Below are 23,417 nucleotides of genomic sequence, written 5' to 3'. Positions count from 1 at the left end.
GTGCCATCTCTGTATTATACTCAGTCCCATCTCTGTATTATATTGAGTGCCATCTCTGTATTATACTCAATGCCATCTCAGTATCATACTGAGTGCCACCTCTGTATTAGACTCAGTGCCATCTCTGTATTATACTCAGTTCCATCTCTGTATCATACTCAGTGCCATCTCTGTATTATACTGAGTGCCATCTCTGTATTATACTCAGTGCCATCTCTGTATCATACTCAGTGCCATCTCTGTATTATATTGAGAGCCATCTCCGTGTTATACTCAGTGCCATCTCTGTATTATACTGAGTGCAATCTCTGTATTATACTCAGTGCCAACTCTGTATCATACTCAGTGCTATCTCTGTATTATATTGAGAGCCATCTCCGGATTCTACTCAGTGCCATCTCTGTATTATACAGAGTGCCATCTCTGTATTATACTCAGTGCCACCTCTATATCATACTCAGTGCCATCTCTGCATCATACTCAGTTCCATCTCTGTACCATACTCAGTGCCATCTCTGTATTATACGCAGTGCCATCCCTGTATCATACTCAGTGCCATCTCTGCATCATACTGAGTGCCATCTCTGTATTACAGTCAGTGCCATCTCTGTATCATACTCAGTGCCATCTCTGTATCATACTCAGCGTCATCTCTGTACCATACACAGTGACATCTCTGTATTATACTCAATGCCATCTCTGTATCATACTCAGTGCCATCTCAGTATCATACTCAGTGCCATCTCTGTATTATATTGAGAGCCATCTCCGTATTATACTCAGTGCCATCTCTGTATTATACTGAGTGCCATCCCTGTATCATACTCAGTGCCATCCCTGTATCATACTCAGTGCCATCTCTGTATCATACTCAGTGCCATCTCGGTATTACACTCAGTGCCATCTCTGTACTATACTCAGTGCCACCTCTGTATCATACTCAGTGCCATCTCTGTATTATAGTCAGTGCCATCTCTGTATTATACTCACTGCCACCTCTGTATCGCACTCAGTGCTATCTCTATTATATTGAGAGCCATCTCCCTATTATACTCAGTGCCATCTCTGTATCATACTCAGTGCCATCTCTGTATTATACTCAGTGCCATCCCTGTATCATACTGAGTGCCGTCTCTGTATTATACTCTATGCCATCTCCGTATTATACTCAGTGCCATCTCTGTATTATACTGAGTGCCATCTCTGTATTATACTCAATGACATGTCTGTATCATACTCAGTGCCATCTCTATATCATGCTCAGTGCCATCTCTGTACCATACTCAGTGCAATCTCTGTATTAAACTCAATGCCATCTCTCTATCATACTGATTGCCATCTCTGTATTAGACTCAGTGCCATCTCTGTATTATACTCAGTGCCATCCCTGTATCATACTGAGTGCCGTCTCTGTATTATACTCAATGCCATCTCTGTATCATACTCAGTGCCATCTCTGTATCATGCTCAGTGCCATCTCTGTACCATACTCAGTGCCATCTCTGTATTATACTCAATGCCATCTCTGTATCATACACAGTACCATCTCTGTATTATACTCAGTGCCATCTCTGTACCATACTCAGTGCCATCTCTGTATTATATTCAATGCCATCTCTGTATCATACTCAGTGCCATCTCTGTATTATACTCAGTGCCATCTCTGTACCATACTCAGTGCCATCTCTGTATTAAACTCAGTGCCATCTCTGTACCATACTCTGTGCCATCTTTGTATTATACTCAGTGCCATCTCTGTATCATACTCAGTGCCGTCTCTGTATCACACTCAGTGCCATCTCTGTATCATACTCAGTGCCATCTCTGTATTATACTCAGTGACATCTCTGTATTATACACAGTGCCATCCCTGTATCACACTCAGTGCCATCTCTGTATCATACTGAGTACCATCTCTGTATTACAGTCAGTGCCATCTCTGTATTATACTCAGTGCCATCTCTGTATCATACTCAGTGCCATCTGTGTACCATACTGAGTGCCATCTCTGTACCATACTCAGTTCCATCTCTGTATTATACACAGTGCCATCCCTGGATCATACTCAGTGCCATCTCTGTATCATACTGAGTGCCATCTCTGTATTACAGTCAGTGCCATCTCTGTATCATACTCAGTGCCATCTCTGTATCATACTCAGCGCCATCTCTGTACCATACTCAGTGCCATCTCTGTATTAAACTCAGTGCCATCTCTGTATCATACTCAGTGCCATCTCAGTATCATATTCAGTGCCATCTCTGTATTATATTGAGAGCCATCTCCGTATTATACTCAGTGCCATCTCTGTATTATACTGAGTGCCATCTCTGTATTATACTCAGTGCCATCCCTGTATCATACTCAGTGCCATCTCTGTATAATACTCAGTGCTATCTCGGTATTATACTCAGTGCCATCTCTGTACTATACTCAGTGCCATCTCTGTATCATACTCAGTGCCATCTCTGTATTATAGTCAGTGCCATCTCTGTATCATACTCAGTGCCATCTCTGTATCATACTCAGTGCCATCTCTGTCTTATACTCAGTGCCACCTCTGGACCATACTCAGTGCCATCTCTGTATTATACTCAGTGCCATCTCTGTATCATACTCAGTACCATCTCTGTATTATACTCAGTGCCATCTCTGTACCATACTCAGTACCATCTCTGTATTATATTGAGTGCCATCTCTGTATTATACTCAGTGCCATCTCTGTACCATACTCAGTGCCATCTCTGTACCATACTCAGTGCCACCTCTGGACCATACTCAGTGCCATCTCTGATTTATACTCAGTGCCATCTCTGTATTATATTGAGTGCCGTCTCTGTATCATACTGAGTGCCATCTCTGTATTAGACTCAGTGCCATCTCTGTATTATACTTAGTGCCATCTCTGTATCATACTCAGTGCCATCACTGTATTATACTCAGTGCCATCTCTGTATTACACTCAGTGCCATCTCTCTTTCACACTCAGTGCTATCTCTGTATCATGCTCAGTGCCATCTCTGTATTATACTCAGTGCCATCTCTGTATTATACACAGTGCCATCCCTGTATCATACTCAGTGCAATCTCTGTATCATACTGAGTGCCATCTCTGTATTACAGTCAGTGCCATCTCTGTATTATACTCAGTGCCATCTCTGTATCATACTCAGTGCCATCTCTGTACCATACTCAGTGCCATCTCTGTATCATACTCAGTTCCATCCCTGTATCATACTCAGTGCCATCTCTGTATCATACTGAGTGCCATCTCTGTATTAAAGTCAGTGCCTTCTCTGTATCATACTCAGTGTCATCTCTGTATCATACTCGGCGCCATATCTGTATCATACTCAGTGCTATCTCTGTATTATATTGAGAGCCATCTCTGTATTATATTGAGTGCCATCTCTGTATTATACTCAGTGCCATCTCTGTATAATACTCAGTGCTATCTCGGTATTATACTCAGTGCCATCTCTGTACTATACTCAGTGCCATCTCTGTATCATACTCAGTGCCATCTCTGTATTATAGTCAGTGCCATCTCTGTATCATACTCAGTGCCATCTCTGTATCATACTCAGTGCCATCTCTGTCTTATACTCAGTGCCACCTCTGGACCATACTCAGTGCCATCTCTGTATTATACTCAGTGCCATCTCTGTATCATACTCAGTACCATCTCTGTATTATACTCAGTGCCATCTCTGTACCATACTCAGTACCATCTCTGTATTATATTGAGTGCCATCTCTGTATTATACTCAGTGCCATCTCTGTACCATACTCAGTGCCATCTCTGTACCATACTCAGTGCCACCTCTGGACCATACTCAGTGCCATCTCTGATTTATACTCAGTGCCATCTCTGTATTATATTGAGTGCCGTCTCTGTATCATACTGAGTGCCATCTCTGTATTAGACTCAGTGCCATCTCTGTATTATACTTAGTGCCATCTCTGTATCATACTCAGTGCCATCACTGTATTATACTCAGTGCCATCTCTGTATTACACTCAGTGCCATCTCTGTATCACACTCAGTGCTATCTCTGTATCATGCTCAGTGCCATCTCTGTATTATACTCAGTGCCATCTCTGTATTATACACAGTGCCATCCCTGTATCATACTCAGTGCAATCTCTGTATCATACTGAGTGCCATCTCTGTATTACAGTCAGTGCCATCTCTGTATTATACTCAGTGCCATCTCTGTATCATACTCAGTGCCATCTCTGTACCATACTCAGTGCCATCTCTGTATCATACTCAGTTCCATCCCTGTATCATACTCAGTGCCATCTCTGTATCATACTGAGTGCCATCTCTGTATTAAAGTCAGTGCCTTCTCTGTATCATACTCAGTGTCATCTCTGTATCATACTCGGCGCCATATCTGTATCATACTCAGTGCTATCTCTGTATTATATTGAGAGCCATCTCTGTATTATATTGAGTGCCATCTCTGTATTATACTCAGTGCCATCTCTGAATTATACTCAGTGCTATCTCTGTATTAGACTCAGTGCCATCTCTGTATTATACTCAGTGCCATCTCTGTATTATACTCAGTGCCATCTCGGTATTATACTCAGTGCCATCTCTGTACTATACTCAGTGCCATCTCTGTATCATATTCAGTGCCATCTCTGTATTATAGTCAGTGCCATCTCTGTATCATACGCAGTGCCGTCTCTGTATTATGCTCAATGCCATCTCTGTATCATACTCAGTGCCATCTCTGTATCATACTCAGTGCCATCTCTGTCTTATACTCAGTGCCACCTCTGGACCATACTCAGTGCCATCTCTGTATTATACTCAGTGCCATCTCTGTATCATACTGAGTACCATCTCTGTATTATACTCAGTGCCATCTGTGTACCATACTCAGTACCATCTCTGTATTATATTGAGTGCCATCTCTGTATTATACTCAGTGCCATCTCTGTACCATACTCAGTGCCATCTCTGTACCATACTCAGAGCCACCTCTGGACCATACTCAGTGCCATCTCTGATTTATACTCAGTGCCATCTCTTTATTATATTGAGTGCCGTCTCTGTATCATACTGAGTGCCATCTCTGTATTAGACTCAGTGCCATCTCTGTATTATACTTAGTGCCATCTCTGTATCATACTCAGTGCCATCACTGTATTATACTCAGTGCCATCTCTGTATTACACTCAGTGCCATCTCTGTATCACACTCAGTGCTATCTCTGGATTATACTCAGTGCCATCTCTGTGTTATACTCAGTGCCATCTCTGTATTATACACAGTGCCATCCCTGTATCATACTCAGTGCCATCTCTGTATCATACTGAGTGCCATCTCTGTATTACAGTCAGTGCCATCTCTGTATTATACTCAGTGCCATCTCTGTATCATACTCAGTGCCATCTCTGTACCATACTCAGTGCCATCTCTGTACCATACACAGTGCCATCTCTGTATTATACTCAATGCCATCTCTGTATCATACTCAGTGCCATCTCAGTATCATACTCAGTGCCATCTCTGTATTATATTGAGAGCCATCTCCGTATTATACTCAGTGCCATCTCTGTATTATACTGAGTGCCATCCCTGTATCATACTCAGTGCCATCCCTGTATCATACTCAGTGCCATCTCTGTATCATACTCAGTGCCATCTCGGTATTACACTCAGTGCCATCTCTGTACTATACTCAGTGCCATCTCTGTATCATACTCAGTGCCATCTCTGTATTAGAGTCAGTGCCATCTCTGTATTATACACAGTGCCATCCCTGTATTATACTCAGTGCCATCTCTGTATCATACTGAGTGCCATCTCTGTATTACAGTCAGTGCCATCTCTGTATTATACTCAGTGCCATCTCTGTATCATACTCAGTGCCATCTCTGTACCATACTCAGTGCCATCTTTGTATCATACTCAGTTCCATCCCTGTATCATACTCAGTGCCATCACTGTATCATACTGAGTGCCATCTCTGTATTAAAGTCAGTGCCATCTTTGTATCATACTCGGTGCCATCTCTGTATCATACTCAGCGCCATATCTGTATCATACTCAGTGCAATCTCTGTATTATATTGAGAGCCATCTCTGTACTATATTGAGTGCCATCTCTGTATTATACTCAGTGCCATCTCTGAATTATACTCAGTGCTATCTCTGTATTAGACTCAGTGCCATCTCTGTACCATACTTAGTGCCATCTGTATATTATACTCAGTCCCATCTCTGTATTATATTGAGTGCCATCTCTGTATTATACTCAATGCCATCTCAGTATCATACTGAGTGCCACCTCTGTATTAGACTCAGTGCCATCTCTGTATTATACTCAGTTCCATCTCTGTATCATACTCATTGCCATCTCTGTATTATACTCAGTGCCATCTCTGAATTGTACTCAATGCCATCTCTGTATTTTACTCAGTGTCATCTCTGTATTATACTCATTGCAATTTCTCTATTATACTCAGTGCCACCGCTGTATCATACTGAGTGCCATCTCTGTATTACAGTCATTACCATCTCTGTATCATACCCAGTGCCATCTCTGTATCATACCCAGTGCCATCTCTGTATTATACTCAGTGCCTTCTCTGTATCATACTCAGTGCCATCTCTGTATTATATTGAGAGCCATCTCCGGATTATACTCAGTGCCATCTCTGTATTATACTGAGTGCCATCTCTGTATTATACTCAGTGCCATCTCTGTACCATACTCATTGCCATCTCTGTATTATACTCAGTGCCATCTCTGTATTATATTGAGTGCCATCTCTGAATTATACTCAGTGCCATCTCTGTACCATACTCAGTGCCATCTCTGTATTATACTCAGTACCATCTCTGTATTATATTGAGTGCCATCTCTGTATTATACTCAGTGCCATCTCTGAATTATACTCAGTGCCATCTCTGCATTATACTCAGTGCCAACTCTGTATCATACTCTGTGCTATCTCTGTATTATATTGAGAGCCATCTCCGTATTATACTCAGTGCCATCTCTGTATTATACTGAGTGCCATCTCTGTATTATACTCAGTGCCATCTCTGTATCATACTGAGTGCCATCTCTGTATTATACTCAGTGCCATCTCTGTACCATACTTAGTGCCATCTGTATATTATACTCAGTCCCATCTCTGTATTATATTGAGTGCCATCTCTGTATTATACTCAGTGCCATCTCTGTATCATACTGAGTGCCATCTCTGTATTATACTCAGTGCCAACTCTGTATCATACTCAGTGCTATCTCTGTATTATATTGAGAGCCATCTCCGGATTATACTCAGTGCCATCTCTGTATTATACTGAGTGCCATCTCTGTATTATACTCAGTGCCATCTCTGTATCATACTCAGTGCCATCTCTGTATTATACTCAGTGTCATCTCTGTACCATACTCAGTGCCATCTCTGTATTATACTCAGTACCATCTCTGTATTATATTGAGTGCCATCTCTGTATTATACTCAGTGCCATCTCTGAATTATACTCAGTGCCATCTCTGTATTAGACTCAGTGCCATCTCTGTATTACACTCAGTGCCATCTCTGTATCATACTAAGTGCCATCTCTGAATTATACTCAATGCATCTCTGTATTATACTCAGTGCCATCTCTGTATTATACTCAGTGCCATCTCTGTATCATACTCAGTGCCATCTCTGTATTATACTCAGTGCCATCTCTGTATCACACTCAGTGCTATCTCTTTTTTATTGAGAGCCATCTCCGTATTATACTCAGTGCTTTCTCTGTATCATACTCAGTGCCATTTCTGTATTATACTCAGTGCCATCCCTGTATCATACTGAGTGCCGTCTCTGTATTATACTCAGTGCCATCTCTGTATCATGCTCAGTGCCATCTCTGTACCATACTCAGTGCCATCTCTGTATTATACTCAATGCCATCTCTGTATCATACTGAGTGCCATCTCTGTATTAGACTCAGTGCCATCTCTGTATTATACTCAGTGCCATCTCTGTATCATACTCAGTGCTATCTCTGTATTATACTCAATGCCATCTCTGCATTATACTCAGTGCCATCTCAGTGTCATACTCAGTGCCATCTCTGTATTATACTGAGAGTCATCTCCGAATTATACTCAGTGCCATCTCTGTATTATACTGAGTGCCATCTCTGTATTATACTCAGTGCCAACTCTGTATCATACTCTGTGCTATCTCTGTATTATGCTCAGTGCCATCTCTGTACCATACTCAGTGCCATCACTGTATCATACTCAGTGCCATCTCTGTATCATACTCAGTGCCATCTCTGTATTATACTCAGTGCCATCTCTGTACCATACTCAGTGCCATTTCTGTATTATACTCAGTGCCAACTCTGTATCATACTCAGTGCCGTCTCTGTATTATACTCAATGCCATCTCTGTATCATACTCAGTGCCATCTCTGTGTTATGCTCAGTGCCATCTCTGTACCATACTCAGTGCCATCTCTGTATCATACTCAGTGCCATCTATGTATTATACTCAGTGCCATCTCTGTATTATACTCACTGCCATCCCTGTATCATACTCAGTGCCATCTCTATACAAACTGAGTGCCACCTCTGGACCATACTCAGTGCCATCTCTGTATTATACTCAGTGCCATCTCTGTATTATATTGAGTGCCGTCTCTGTATCATACTGAGTGCCATCTCTGTATTAGACTCAGTGCCATCTCTGCATTATACTTAGTGCCATCTCTGTATCATACTCAGTGCCATCACTGTATTATACTCAGTGCCATCTCTGTATTATACTCAGTGCCATCTCTGTATCACACTCAGTGCTATCTCTGTATCATACTCAGTGCCATCTCTGTATTATACTCAGTGCCATCTCTGTATTATACACAGTGCTATCCCTGTATCATACTCAGTGCCATCTCTGTATCATACTGAGTGCCATCTCTGTATTACAGTCAGTGCCATCTCTGTATTATACTCAGTGCCATCTCTGTATCATACTCAGTGCCATCTCTGTACCATACTCAGTGCCATCTCTGTATCATACTCAGTTCCATCCCTGTATCATACTCAGTGCCATCTCTGTATCATACTGAGTGCCATCTCTGTATTAAAGTCAGTGCCATCTCTGTATCATACTCAGTGCCATCTCTGTATCATACTCAGCGCCATATCTGTATCACACTCAGTGCTATCTCTGTATTATATTGAGAGCCATCTCTGTATTATATTGAGTGCCATCTCTGTATTATACGCAGTGCCATCTCTGAATTATATTCAGTGCTATCTCTGTATTAGACTCAGTGCCATCTCTGTATTACACTCAGTGCCATCTCTGTATTATACTCAGTGCCATCTCTGTACCATACTCAGTGCCGTCTCTGTATCATACTCAGTGCCATCTCTGTATCATACTCAGTGCCATCTCTGTATCATACTGAGTGCCATCTCTGTATCATACTGAGTGCCATCTCTGTATCATACTCAGTGCCATCTCTGTATTATAGCCAGTTTCATCTCTGTATCATACGCAGTGCCGTCTCTGTCTTATGCTCAATGCCAACTCTGTATCATACTCAGTGCCATCTCTGTATCATACTCTGTGCCATCTCTGTCTTATACTCAGTGCCACCTCTGGACCATACTCAGTGCCATCTCTGTATTATACTGAGTGCCATCTCTGTATTATACTCAGTGCCATCTCTCTATTATACTCAGTGCCATCTCTGTATTATACTCAGTGCCATCCCTGTATCATATTGAGCGCCGTCTCTGTATTATACTCAATGCCCTCTCCGTATTATACACTGTGCCATCTCTGTATTATACTGAGTGCCATCTCTGTATTATACTCAGTGCCATCTCTCTATTACACTCAATGCCATCTCTGTATCATACTCAGTGCCATCTCTGTATCATGCTCAGTGCCATCTCTGTACCATACTCAGTGCCATCTCTGAATTATACTCAATGCCATCTCTGTATCATACTGAGTGCCATCTCTGTATTAGACTCAGTGCCACCTCTGTATTATACTCAGTGCCATCTCTGTATCATACTCAGTGCCATCTCTGTATTATACCCAGTGCCATCTCTGTATCATACTCAGTGCCACCTCTGTATTATACTCAGTGCCATCTCTGTGTCATACTCAGTGCCGTCTCTGTATTATACTCAATGCCATCTCTGTATCATACTCAGTGCCATCTCTGTATTATGCTCAGTGCCATCTCTGTATCATACTCAGTGCCATCTCTGTATGATACTCAATGCCATCTCTGTATCATACTCAGTGCCATCTCTGTATTATACTCAGTGCCATCTCTGTATCATGCTCAGTGTCATATCTGTATCATACTCAGTGCCATCTCTGTGTCATACTCAGTGCCATCTCTGTATCATACTCAGTGCCATCTCTCTATCATACTCAGTGAAGTCTCTGTATTATACTCAATGCCATCTCTGTATCATACTCAGTGCCATCTCTGTATTATGCACAGTGCCATCTCTGTACCATACTCAGTGCCATCTCTGTATCATACTCAGTGCCATCTCTGTATTATACTCAGTGCCATCTCTGTATTATATTGAGAGCCATCTCCGGATTATACTCAGTGCCATCTCTGTATTATGCTGAGTGCCATCTCTGTATTATACTCAGTGCCATCTCTGTACCATACTCATTGCCATCTCTGTATTATACTCAGTGCCATCTCTGTATTATATTGAGTGCCATCTCTGAATTATACTCAGTGCCATCTCTGAATTATACTCAATGCCACTCTGTATTATACTCAGTGCCATCTCTGTATTATACTCAGTGCCATCTTTGAATTATACTCAGTGCCATCTCTGTATTATACTCAGTGCCATCTCTGTGTTATACTCAGTGCCATCTCTGTATCATACTCAGTGCCATCTCTGTATTATACTCAGTGCCATCACTGTATCGCACTCAGTGCTATCTCTATTATATTGAGAGCCATCTCCGTATTATACTCAGTGCCATCTCTGTATCATACTCAGTGCCATCTCTGTATTATACACAGTGCCATCCCTGTATCATACTGAGTGCCGTCTCTGTATTATACTCAATGCCATCTCCGTATTATACTCAGTGCCATCTCTGTATTATACTGAGTGCCATCTCTGTATTATACTCAGTCCCATCTCCGTATTATTCTCAATGACATCTCTGTATCATACTCAGTGCCATCTCTATATCATGCTCAGTGCTATCTCTGTACCATGCTCAGTGCCATCTCTGTATTATACTCAATGCCATCTCTGTATCATACTGAGTGCCATCTCTGTATTATATTGAGTGCCGTCTCTGTATCATACTGAGTGCCATCTCTGTATTCGACTCAGTGCCATCTCTGTATTATACTTTGTGCCATCTCTGTATCATACTCAGTGCCATCACTGTATTATACTCAGTGCCATCTCTGTATTATACTCAGTGCCATCTCTGTATCACACTCAGTGCTATCTCTGTATCATACTCAGTGCCATCCCTGTATTATACTCAGTGCCATCTCTGTATTATACACAGTGCCATCCCTGTATTATACTCAGTGCCATCTCTGTATCATACTGAGTGCCATCTCTGTATTACAGTCAGTGCCATCTCTGTATTATACTCAGTGCCATCTCTGTATCATACTCAGTGCCATCTCTGTACCATACTCAGTGCCATCTTTGTATCATACTCAGTTCCATCCCTGTATCATACTCAGTGCCATCACTGTATCATACTGAGTGCCATCTCTGTATTAAAGTCAGTGCCATCTTTGTATCATACTCGGTGCCATCTCTGTATCATACTCAGCGCCATATCTGTATCATACTCAGTGCTATCTCTGTATTATATTGAGAGCCATCTCTGTACTATATTGAGTGCCATCTCTGTATTATACTCAGTGCCATCTCTGAATTATACTCAGTGCTATCTCTGTATTAGACTCAGTGCCATCTCTGTATTATACTCAGTGCCATCTCTGTATTATACTCAGTGCCATCTCTGTATTATACTCAGTGCCATCTCTGTGTTATACTCAGTGCAATCTCTGTATTATACACAGTGCCATCCCTGTATCATACTCAGTGCCATCTCTGTATCATACTGAGTGCCATCTCTGTATTACAGTCAGTGCCATCTCTGTATCATACTCAGTGCCATCTCTGAATTATACTCAGTGCTATCTCTGTATTAGACTCAGTGCCATCTCTGTATTATACTCAGTGCCATCTCTGTATTATACTCAGTGCCATCTCTGTATTATACTCAGTGCCATCTCTGTATCATACTCTGTGCCATCTCTGTCTTATACTCAGTGCCACCTCTGGACCATACTCAGTGCCATCTCTGTATTATACACAGTGCCATCTCTGTATCACACTCAGTGATATCTCTATTATATTGAGAGCCATCTCCATATTATACTCAGTGCCATCTCTGTATTGTACTGAGTGCCATCTCTGTATTATACTCAGTGCCATCTCTGTATCATACTCAGTGCCATCTCTGTATTATACTGAGTGCCATCCCTGTATCATATTGAGCGCCGTCTCTGTATTATACTCAATGCCCTCTCCGTATTATACACTGTGCCATCTCTGTATTATACTGAGTGCCATCTCTGTATTATACTCAGTGCCATCTCTCTATTATACTCAATGCCATCTCTGTATCATACTCAGTGCCATCTCTGTATCATGCTCAGTGCCATCTCTGTACCATACTCAGTGCCATCTCTGTATTATACTCAATGCCATCTCTGTATCATACTGAGTGCCATCTCTGTATTAGACTCAGTGCCATCTCTGTATTATACTCAGTGCCATCTCTGTACCATGCTCAGTGCCATCTCTGTATTATACTCAATGCCATCTCTGTATCATACTGAGTGCCATCTCTGTATTAGACTCAGTGCCATCTCTGTATTATACTCAGTGCCATCTCGGTATCATTCTCAGTGCCATCTCTGTATTATACTCAGTGCCATCTCTGTATCATACTCAGTGCCGTCTCTGTATTATACTCAGTGCCATCTCTGTACCATACTCAGTGCCATCTCTGTATTAAACTCAGTGCCATCTCTGTACCATACTCAGTGCCATCTCTGTATTATACTCAGTGCCATCTCTGTATCATACTCAGTGCCGTCTCTGTATCACACTCAGTGCCATCTCTGTATCATACGTAGTGCCATCTCTGTATTATACTCAGTGCCATCACTGTATTATACACAGTGCCATCCCTGTATCATACTCAGTGCCATCTCTGTATCATATTGAATGCCATCTCTGTATTACAGTCAGTGCCAGCTCTGTATTACTCTCAGTGCCATCTCTGTATCATACTCAGTGCCATCTCTGTATCATACTCAGTTCCATCTCTGTACCATACTCAGTGCCATCTCTGTATTATACACAGTGCCATCCCTGTATCATACTCAGTGCCATCTCTGTATCATACTGAGTGCCATCTCTGTATTACAGTCAGTGCCATCTCTGTATCATACTCAGTGCCATCTCTGTATCATACTCAGCGTCATCTCTGTACCATACACAGTGCCATCTCTGTATTATACTCAATGCCATCTCTGTATCATACTCAGTGCCATCTCAGTATCATACTCAGTGCCATCTCTGTATTATATTGATAGCCATCTCCGTATTATACTCAGTGCCATCTCTGTATTATACTGAGTGCCATCCCTGTATCATACTCAGTGCCATCCCTGTATCATACTCAGTGCCATCTCTGTATCATACTCAGTGCCATCTCGGTATTACACTCAGTGCCATCTCTGTACTATACTCAGTGCCATCTCTGTATCATACTCAGTGCCATCTCTGTATTAGAGTCAGTGCCATCTCTGTATTATACTCACTGCCACCTCTGTATCGCACTCAGTGCTATCTCTATTATATTGAGAGCCATCTCCCTATTATACTCAGTGCCATCTCTGTATCATACTCAGTGCCGTCTCTCTATTATACTCAGTGCCATACCTGTATCATACTGAGTGCCGTCTATGTATTATACTCAATGCCATCTCCGTATTATACTCAGTGCCATCTCTGTATTATACTGAGTGCCATCTCTGTATTATACTCAGTGCCATCTCTGTATTATACTCAATGACATCTCTGTATTATACTCATTGCCATCTCTCTATCATACTGATTGCCATCTCTGTATTAGACTCAGTGCCATCGCTGTATTATACTCAGTGCCATCTCGGTATCATACTCAGTGCCATCTCTGTATTATACTCAGTGCCAACTCTGTGTCATACTCAGTGCCGTCTCTGTATTATACTCAATGCCATCTCTGTATCATACTCAGTGCCAACTCTGTATCATGCTCAGTGCCATCTCTGTACCATACTCAGTGCCATCTCTGTATTATACTCAATGACATCTCTGTATCATACACAGTACCATCTCTGTATTATACTCAGTGCCATCTCTGTACCATACTCAGTGCCATGTCTGTATTATACTCAATGCCATCTCTGTATCATACTCAGTGCTATCTCTGTATTATACTCAGTGCCATCTCTGTACCATACTCAGTGCCATCTCTGTATTAAACTCAGTGCCATCTCGGTACCATACTCTGTGCCACCTTTGTATTATACTCAGTGCCATCTGTGTAACATACTCAGTGCCATCTCTGTATTATACTCAGTTCCATCTCTGTACCATACTCAGTTCCATCTCTGTATCATACTCAGTGCCATCTCTGTATCATACTCAGCGCCATCTCTGTACCATACACAGTGCCATCTCTGTATTATACTCAATGCCATCTCTGTATCATACTCAGTGCCATCTCAGTATCATATTCAGTGCCGTCTCTGTATTATACTCAGTGCCATCTCTGTATTATACTCAGTGCCATCTCTGTATTATATTGAGAGCCACCTCCGTATTATACTCAGTGCCATCTCTGTATTATACTGAGTGCCATCTCTGTATTATACTCAGTGCCATCCCTGTATCATACTCAGTGCCATCTCTGTATAATACTCAGTGCCATCTCGGTATTATACTCAGTGCCATCTCTGTACTATACTCAGTGCCATCTCTGTATCATACGCAGTGCCGTCTCTGTATTATGCTCAATGCCATCTCTGTATCATACTCAGTGCCATCTCTGTATCATACTCAGTGCCATCTCTGTCTTATACTCAGTGCCACCTCTGGACCATACTCAGTGCCATCTCTGTATTATACTCAGTGCCATCTCTGTATCATACTCAGTGCCATCTCTGTATTATACTCATGCCATCTCTGTATCATACTCAGTACCATCTCTGTATTATATTGAGTGCCATCTCTGTATTATACTCAGTGCCACCTCTGGACTATACTCAGTGCCATCTCTGTATTATACTCAGTGCCATCTCTGTATTATATTGAGTGCCGTCTCTGTATCATACTGAGTGCCATCTCTGTATTCGACTCAGTGCCATCTCTGTATTATACTTTGTGCCATCTCTGTATCATACTCAGTGCCATCACTGTATTATACTCAGTGCCATCTCTGTATTATACTCAGTGCCATCTCTGTATCACACTCAGTGCTATCTCTGTATCATACTCAGTGCCATCCCTGTATTATACTCAGTGCCATCTCTGTATTTTACACAGTGCCATCCCTGTATTATACTCAGTGCCATCTCTGTATCATACTGAGTGCCATCTCTGTATTACAGTCAGTGCCATCTCTGTATTATACTCAGTGCCATCTCTGTATCATACTCAGTGCCATCTCTGTACCATACTCAGTGCCATCTTTGTATCATACTCAGTTCCATCCCTGTATCATACTCAGTGCCATCACTGTATCATACTGAGTGCCATCTCTGTATTAAAGTCAGTGCCATCTTTGTATCATACTCGGTGCCATCTCTGTATCATACTCAGCGCCATATCTGTATCATACTCAGTGCTATCTCTGTATTATATTGAGAGCCATCTCTGTACTATATTGAGTGCCATCTCTGTATTATACTCAGTGCCATCTCTGAATTATACTCAGTGCTATCTCTGTATTAGACTCAGTGCCATCTCTGTATTATACTCAGTGCCATCTCTGTATTATACTCAGTGCCATCTCTGTATTATACTCAGTGCCATCTCTGTATTATACTCAGTGCAATCTCTGTATTATACACAGTGCCATCCCTGTATCATACTCAGTGCCATCTCTGTATCATACTGAGTGCCATCTCTGTATTACAGTCAGTGCATCTCTGTATCATACTCAGTGCCATCTCTGTATTGTAGTCAGTCTCATCTCTGTATCATACGCAGTGCCGTCTCTGTATTATGCTCAATGCCATCTCTGTATCATACTCAGTGCCATTTCTGTATCATACTCTGTGCCATCTCTGTCTTATACTCAGTGCCACCTCTGGACCATACTCAGTGCCATCTCTGTATTATACTCAGTGCCATCTCTGTATCACACTCAGTGATATCTCTATTATATTGAGAGCCATCTCCATATTATACTCAGTGCCATCTCTGTATTGTACTGAGTGCCATCTCTGTATTATACTCAGTGCCATCTCTGTATCATACTCAGTGCCATCTCTGTATTATACTGAGTGCCATCCCTGTATCATATTGAGCGCCGTCTCTGTATTATACTCAATGCCCTCTCCGTATTATACACTGTGCCATCTCTGTATTATACTGATTGCCATCTCTGTATTATACTCAGTGCCATCTCTCTATTATACTCAATGCCATCTCTGTATCATACTCAGTGCCATCTCTGTATCATGCTCAGTGCCATCTCTGTACCATACTCAGTGCCATCTCTGTATTATACTCAATGCCATCTCTGTATCATACTGAGTGCCATCTCTGTATTAGACTCAGTGCCATCTCTGTATTATACTCAGTGCCATCTCTGTATCATACTCAGTGCTATCTCTGTATTATACTCAGTGCCATCTCTGTATCATACTCAGTGCCATCTCTGTATTAAACCCAGTGCCATCTCTGTATCATACTCAGTGCCACCTCTGTATTATACTCAGTGCCATCTCTGTGTCATACTCAGTGTCGTGTCTGTATTATACTCAATGCCATCTCTGTATCATACTCAGTGCCATCTCTGAATTATGCTCAGTGCCATCTCTGTACCATACTCAGTGCCATCACTGTATCATACTCAGTGCCATCTCTGTATCATACTCAGTGCCATCTCTGTATTATACTCAGTGCCATCTCTGTACCATACTCAGTGCCATTTCTGTATTATACTCAGTGCCAACTCTGTATCATACTCAGTGCCGTCTCTGTATTATACTCAATGCCATCTCTGTATCATACTCAGTGCCATCTCTGTGTTATGCTCAGTGCCATCTCTGTACCATACTCAGTGCCATCTCTGTATCATACTCAGTGCCATCTATGTATTATACTCAGTGCCATCTCTGTATTATACTCACTGCCATCCCTGTATCATACTCAGTGCCATCTCTATACAAACTGAGTGCCACCTCTGGACCATACTCAGTGCCATCTCTGTGTTATACTCAGTGCCATCTCTGTATTATATTGAGTGCCGTCTCTGTATCATACTGAGTGCCATCTCTGTATTAGACTCAGTGCCATCTCTGTATTATACTTAGATCCATCTCTGTATCATACTCAGTGCCATCACTGTATTATACTCAGTGCCATCTCTGTATTATACTCAGTGCCATCTCTGTATCACACTCAGTGCTATCTCTGTATCATACTCAGTGCCATCTCTGTATTATACTCAGTGCCATCTCTGTATTATACACAGTGCCATCCCTGTATCATACTCAGTGCCATCTCTGTATCATACTGAGTGCCATCTCTGTATTACAGTCAGTGCCATCTCTGTATTATACTCAGTGCCATCTCTGTATCATACTCAGTGCCATCTCTGTACCATACTCAGTGCCATCTCTGTATCATACTCAGTTCCATCCCTGTATCATACTCAGTGCCATCTCTGTATCATACTGAGTGCCATCTCTGTATTAAAGTCAGTGCCATCTCTGTATCATACTCAGTGCCATCTCTGTATCATACTCAGCGCCATATCTGTATCATACTCAGTGCTATCTCTGTATTATATTGAGAGCCATCTCTGTATTATATTGAGTGCCATCTCTGTATTATACTCAGTGCCATCTCTGAATTATATTCAGTGCTATCTCTGTATTAGACTCAGTGCCATCTCTGTATTACACTCAGTGCCATCTCTGTATTATACTCAGTGCCATCTCTGTACCATACTCAGTGCCGTCTCTGTATCACACTCAGTGCCATCTCTGTATCATACTCAGTGCCATCTCTGTATCATACTGAGTGCCATCTCTGTATTACAGTCAGTGCCATCTCTGTATCATACTCAGTGCCATCTCTGTATTATAGTCAGTTTCATCTCTGTATCATACGCAGTGCCGTCTCTGTATTATGCTCAATGCCAACTCTGTATCATACTCAGTGCCATCTCTGTATCATACTCTGTGCCATCTCTGTCTTATACTCAGTGCCACCTCTGGACCATACTCAGTGCCATCTCTGTATTATACTGAGTGCCATCTCTGTATTATACTCAGTGCCATCTCTCTATTATACTCAGTGCCATCTCTGTATTATACTCAGTGCCATCCCTGTATCATATTGAGCGCCGTCTCTGTATTATACTCAATGCCCTCTCCGTATTATACACTGTGCCATCTCTGTATTATACTGAGTGCCATCTCTGTATTATACTCAGTGCCATCTCTCTATTACACTCAATGCCATCTCTGTATCATACTCAGTGCCATCTCTGTATCATGCTCAGTGCCATCTCTGTACCATACTCAGTGCCATCTCTGTATTATACTCAATGCCATCTCTGTATCATACTGAGTGCCATCTCTGTATTAGACTCAGTGCCACCTCTGTATTATACTCAGTGCCATCTCTGTATCATACTCAGTGCCATCTCTGTATTATACCCAGTGCCATCTCTGTATCATACTCAGTGCCACCTCTGTATTATACTCAGTGCCATCTCTGTGTCATACTCAGTGCCGTCTCTGTATTATACTCAATGCCATCTCTGTATCATACTCAGTGCCATCTCTGTATTGTGCTCAGTGCCATCTCTGTACCATACTCAGTGCCATCTCTGTATGATACTCAATGCCATCTCTGTATCATACTCAGTGCCATCTCTGTATTATACTCAGTGCCATCTCTGTATCATGCTCAGTGTCATATCTGTATCATACTCAGTGCCATCTCTGTGTCATACTCAGTGCCATCTCTGTATCATACTCAGTGCCATCTCTCTATCATACTCAGTGAAGTCTCTGTATTATACTCAATGCCATCTCTGTATCATACTCAGTGCCATCTCTGTATTATGCACAGTGCCATCTCTGTACCATACTCAGTGCCATCTCTGTATCATACTCAGTGCCATCTCTGTATTATACTCAGTGCCATCTCTGTATCATACGCAGTGCCGTCTCTGTATTATGCTGAATGCCATCTCTGTATCATACTCAGTGCCATCTCTGTCTTATACTCTGTGCCATCTCTGTCTTATACTCAGTGCCACCTCTGGACCATACTCAGTGCCATCTCTGTATCACACTCAGTGCTATTTCTATTATATTGAGAGCCATCTCCATATTACACTCAGTGCCATCTCTGTATTATACTGAGTGCCATCTCTGTATTATACTCAGTGCCATCTCTATATCACACTCAGTGCTATTTCTATTATATTGAGAGCCATCTCCGTATTATACTCAGTGCCATCTCTGTATCATACACAGTGCCATCTCTGTATTATACTCAGTGCCATCTCTGTACCATACTCAGTGCCATCTCTGTATTATACTCAATGCCATCTCTGTATCATACTCAGTGCCATCTCTGTATTATACTCAGTGCCATCTCTGTACCATACTCAGTGCCATCTCTGAATTAAACACAGTGCCATCTCTGTACCATACTCAGTGCCATCTTTGTATTATACTCAGTGCCATCTCTGTATCATACTCAGTGCCGTCTCTGTATCACACTCAGTGCCATCTCTGTATCATACTCAGTGCAATCTCTGTATTATACTCAGTGCCATCTCTGTATTATACACAGTGCCATCCCTGTATGATACTCAGTGCCATTTCTGTATCATACTGAGTGCCATCTCTGTATTACAGTCAGTGCCATCTCTGTATTATACTCAAAGCCATCTCTGTATCATACTCAGTGCCATCTCAGTATCATACTCAGTGCCATCTCTGTATTATATTGAGAGCCATCTCCGTATTATACTCAGTGCCATCTCTGTATTATACTGAGTGCCATCTCTGTATTATACTCAGTGTCATCCCTGTATCATACTCAGTGCCATCTCTGTATAATACTCAGTGCCATCTCGGCATTATACTCAGTGCCATCTCTGTTCTATACTCAGTGCCATCTCTGTATCATACTGAGTGCCATCTCTGTATTACAGTCAGTGCCATCTCTGTATTATACTCAGTGCCATCTCTGTATCATACTCAGTGCCATCTCTGTACCATACTCAGTGCCATCTTTGTATCATACTCAGTTCCATCCCTGTATCATACTCAGTGCCATCACTGTATCATACTGAGTGCCATCTCTGTATTAAAGTCAGTGCCATCTTTGTATCATACTCGGTGCCATCTCTGTATCATACTCAGCGCCATATCTGTATCATACTCAGTGCTATCTCTGTATTATATTGAGAGCCATCTCTGTACTATATTGAGTGCCATCTCTGTATTATACTCAGTGCCATCTCTGAATTATACTCAGTGCTATCTCTGTATTAGACTCAGTGCCATCTCTGTATTATACTCAGTGCCATCTCTGTATTATACTCAGTGCCATCTCTGTATTATACTCAGTGCCATCTCTGTATTATACTCAGTGCAATCTCTGTATTGTACACAGTGCCATCCCTGTATCATACTCAGTGCCATCTCTGTATCATACTGAGTGCCATCTCTGTATTACAGTCAGTGCCATCTCTGTATCATACTCAGTGCCATCTCTGTATTGTAGTCAGTCTCATCTCTGTATCATACGCAGTGCCGTCTCTGTATTATGCTCAATGCCATCTCTGTATCATACTCAGTGCCATCTCTGTATCATACTCTGTGCCATCTCTGTCTTATACTCAGTGCCACCTCTGGACCATACTCAGTGCCATCTCTGTATTATACTCAGTGCCATCTCTGTATCACACTCAGTGATATCTCTATTGTATTGAGAGCCATCTCCATATTATACTCAGTGCCATCTCTGTACTGTACTGAGTGCCATCTCTGTATTATACTCAGTGCCATCTCTGTATCATACTCAGTGCCGTCTCTGTATTATACTGAGTGCCATCCCTGTATCATATTGAGCGCCGTCTCTGTATTATACTCAATGCCCTCTCCGTATTATACACTGTGCCATCTCTGTATTATACTGAGTGCCATCTCTGTATTATACTCAGTGCCATCTCTCTATTATACTCAATGCCATCTCTGTATCATACTCAGTGCCATCTCTGTATCATGCTCAGTGCCATCTCTGTACCATACTCAGTGCCATCTCTGTATTATACTCAATGCCATCTCTGTATCATACTGAGTGCCATCTCTGTATTAGACTCAGTGCCATCTCTGTATTATACTCAGTGCCATCTCTGTATCATACTCAGTGCTATCTCTGTATTATACTCAGTGCCATCTCTGTATCATACTCAGTGCCATCTCTGTATTAAACCCAGTGCCATCTCTGTATCATACTCAGTGCCACCTCTGTATTATACTCAGTGCCATCTCTGTGTCATACTCAGTGTCGTGTCTGTATTATACTCAATGCCATCTCTGTATCATACTCAGTGCCATCTCTGTATTATGCTCAGTGCCATCTCTGTACCATACTCAGTGCCATCACTGTATCATACTCAGTGCCATCTCTGTATCATACTCAGTGTCATCTCTGTATTATACTCAGTGCCATCTCTGTACCATACTCAGTGCCATTTCTGTATTATACTCAGTGCCAACTCTGTATCATACTCAGTGCCGTCTCTGTATTATACTCAATGCCATCTCTGTATCATACTCAGTGCCATCTCTGTGTTATGCTCAGTGCCATCTCTGTACCATACTCAGTGCCATCTCTGTATCATACTCAGTGCCATCTATGTATTATACTCAGTGCCATCTCTGTATTATACTCACTGCCATCCCTGTATCATACTCAGTGCCATCTCTATACAAACTGTGTGCCACCTCTGGACCATACTCAGTGCCATCTCTGTATTATACTCAGTGCCATCTCTGTATTATATTGAGTGCCGTCTCTGTATTATACTTAGTGCCATCTCTGTATCATACTCAGTGCCATCACTGTATTATACTCAGTGCCATCTCTGTATTATACTCAGTGCCATCTCTGTATCACACTCAGTGCTATCTCTGTATCATACTCAGTGCCATCTCTGTATTATACTCAGTGCCATCTCTGTATTATACACAGTGCCATCCCTGTATCATACTCAGTGCCATCTCTGTATCATACTGAGTGCCATCTCTGTATTACAGTCAGTGCCATCTCTGTATTATACTCAGTGCCATCTCTGTATCATACTCAGTGCCATCTCTGTATCATACTCAGTTCCATCCCTGTATCATACTCAGTGCCATCTCTGTATCATACTGAGTGCCATCTCTGTATTAAAGTCAGTGCCATCTCTGTATCATACTCAGTGCCATCTCTGTATCATACTCAGCGCCATATCTGTATCATACTCAGTGCTATCTCTGTATTATATTGAGTGCCATCTCTGTATTATACTCAGTGCCATCTCTGAATTATATTCAGTGCTATCTCTGTATTAGACTCAGTGCCATCTCTGTATTACACTCAGTGCCATCTCTGTATTATACTCAGTGCCATCTCTGTACCATACTCAGTGCCGTCTCTGTATCACACTCAGTGCCATCTCTGTATCATACTCAGTGCCATCTCTGTATCATACTGAGTGCCATCTCTGTATTACAGTCAGTGCCATCTCTGTATCATACTCAGTGCCATCTCTGTATTATAGTCAGTTTCATCTCTGTATCATACGCAGTGCCGTCTCTGTATTATGCTCAATGCCAACTCTGTATCATACTCAGTGCCATCTCTGTATCATACTCTGTGCCATCTCTGTCTTATACTCAGTGCCACCTCTGGACCATACTCAGTGCCATCTCTGTATTATACTGAGTGCCATCTCTGTATTATACTCAGTGCCATCTCTCTATTATACTCAGTGCCATCTCTGTATTATACTCAGTGCCATCCCTGTATCATATTGAGCGCC

The sequence above is a fragment of the Scyliorhinus torazame genome, chromosome 7 (assembly GCF_047496885.1).
Source record: "Scyliorhinus torazame isolate Kashiwa2021f chromosome 7, sScyTor2.1, whole genome shotgun sequence".
Lineage (NCBI taxonomy): Eukaryota > Metazoa > Chordata > Chondrichthyes > Carcharhiniformes > Scyliorhinidae > Scyliorhinus > Scyliorhinus torazame.
This window is presented reverse-complemented; position numbering follows the sequence as displayed.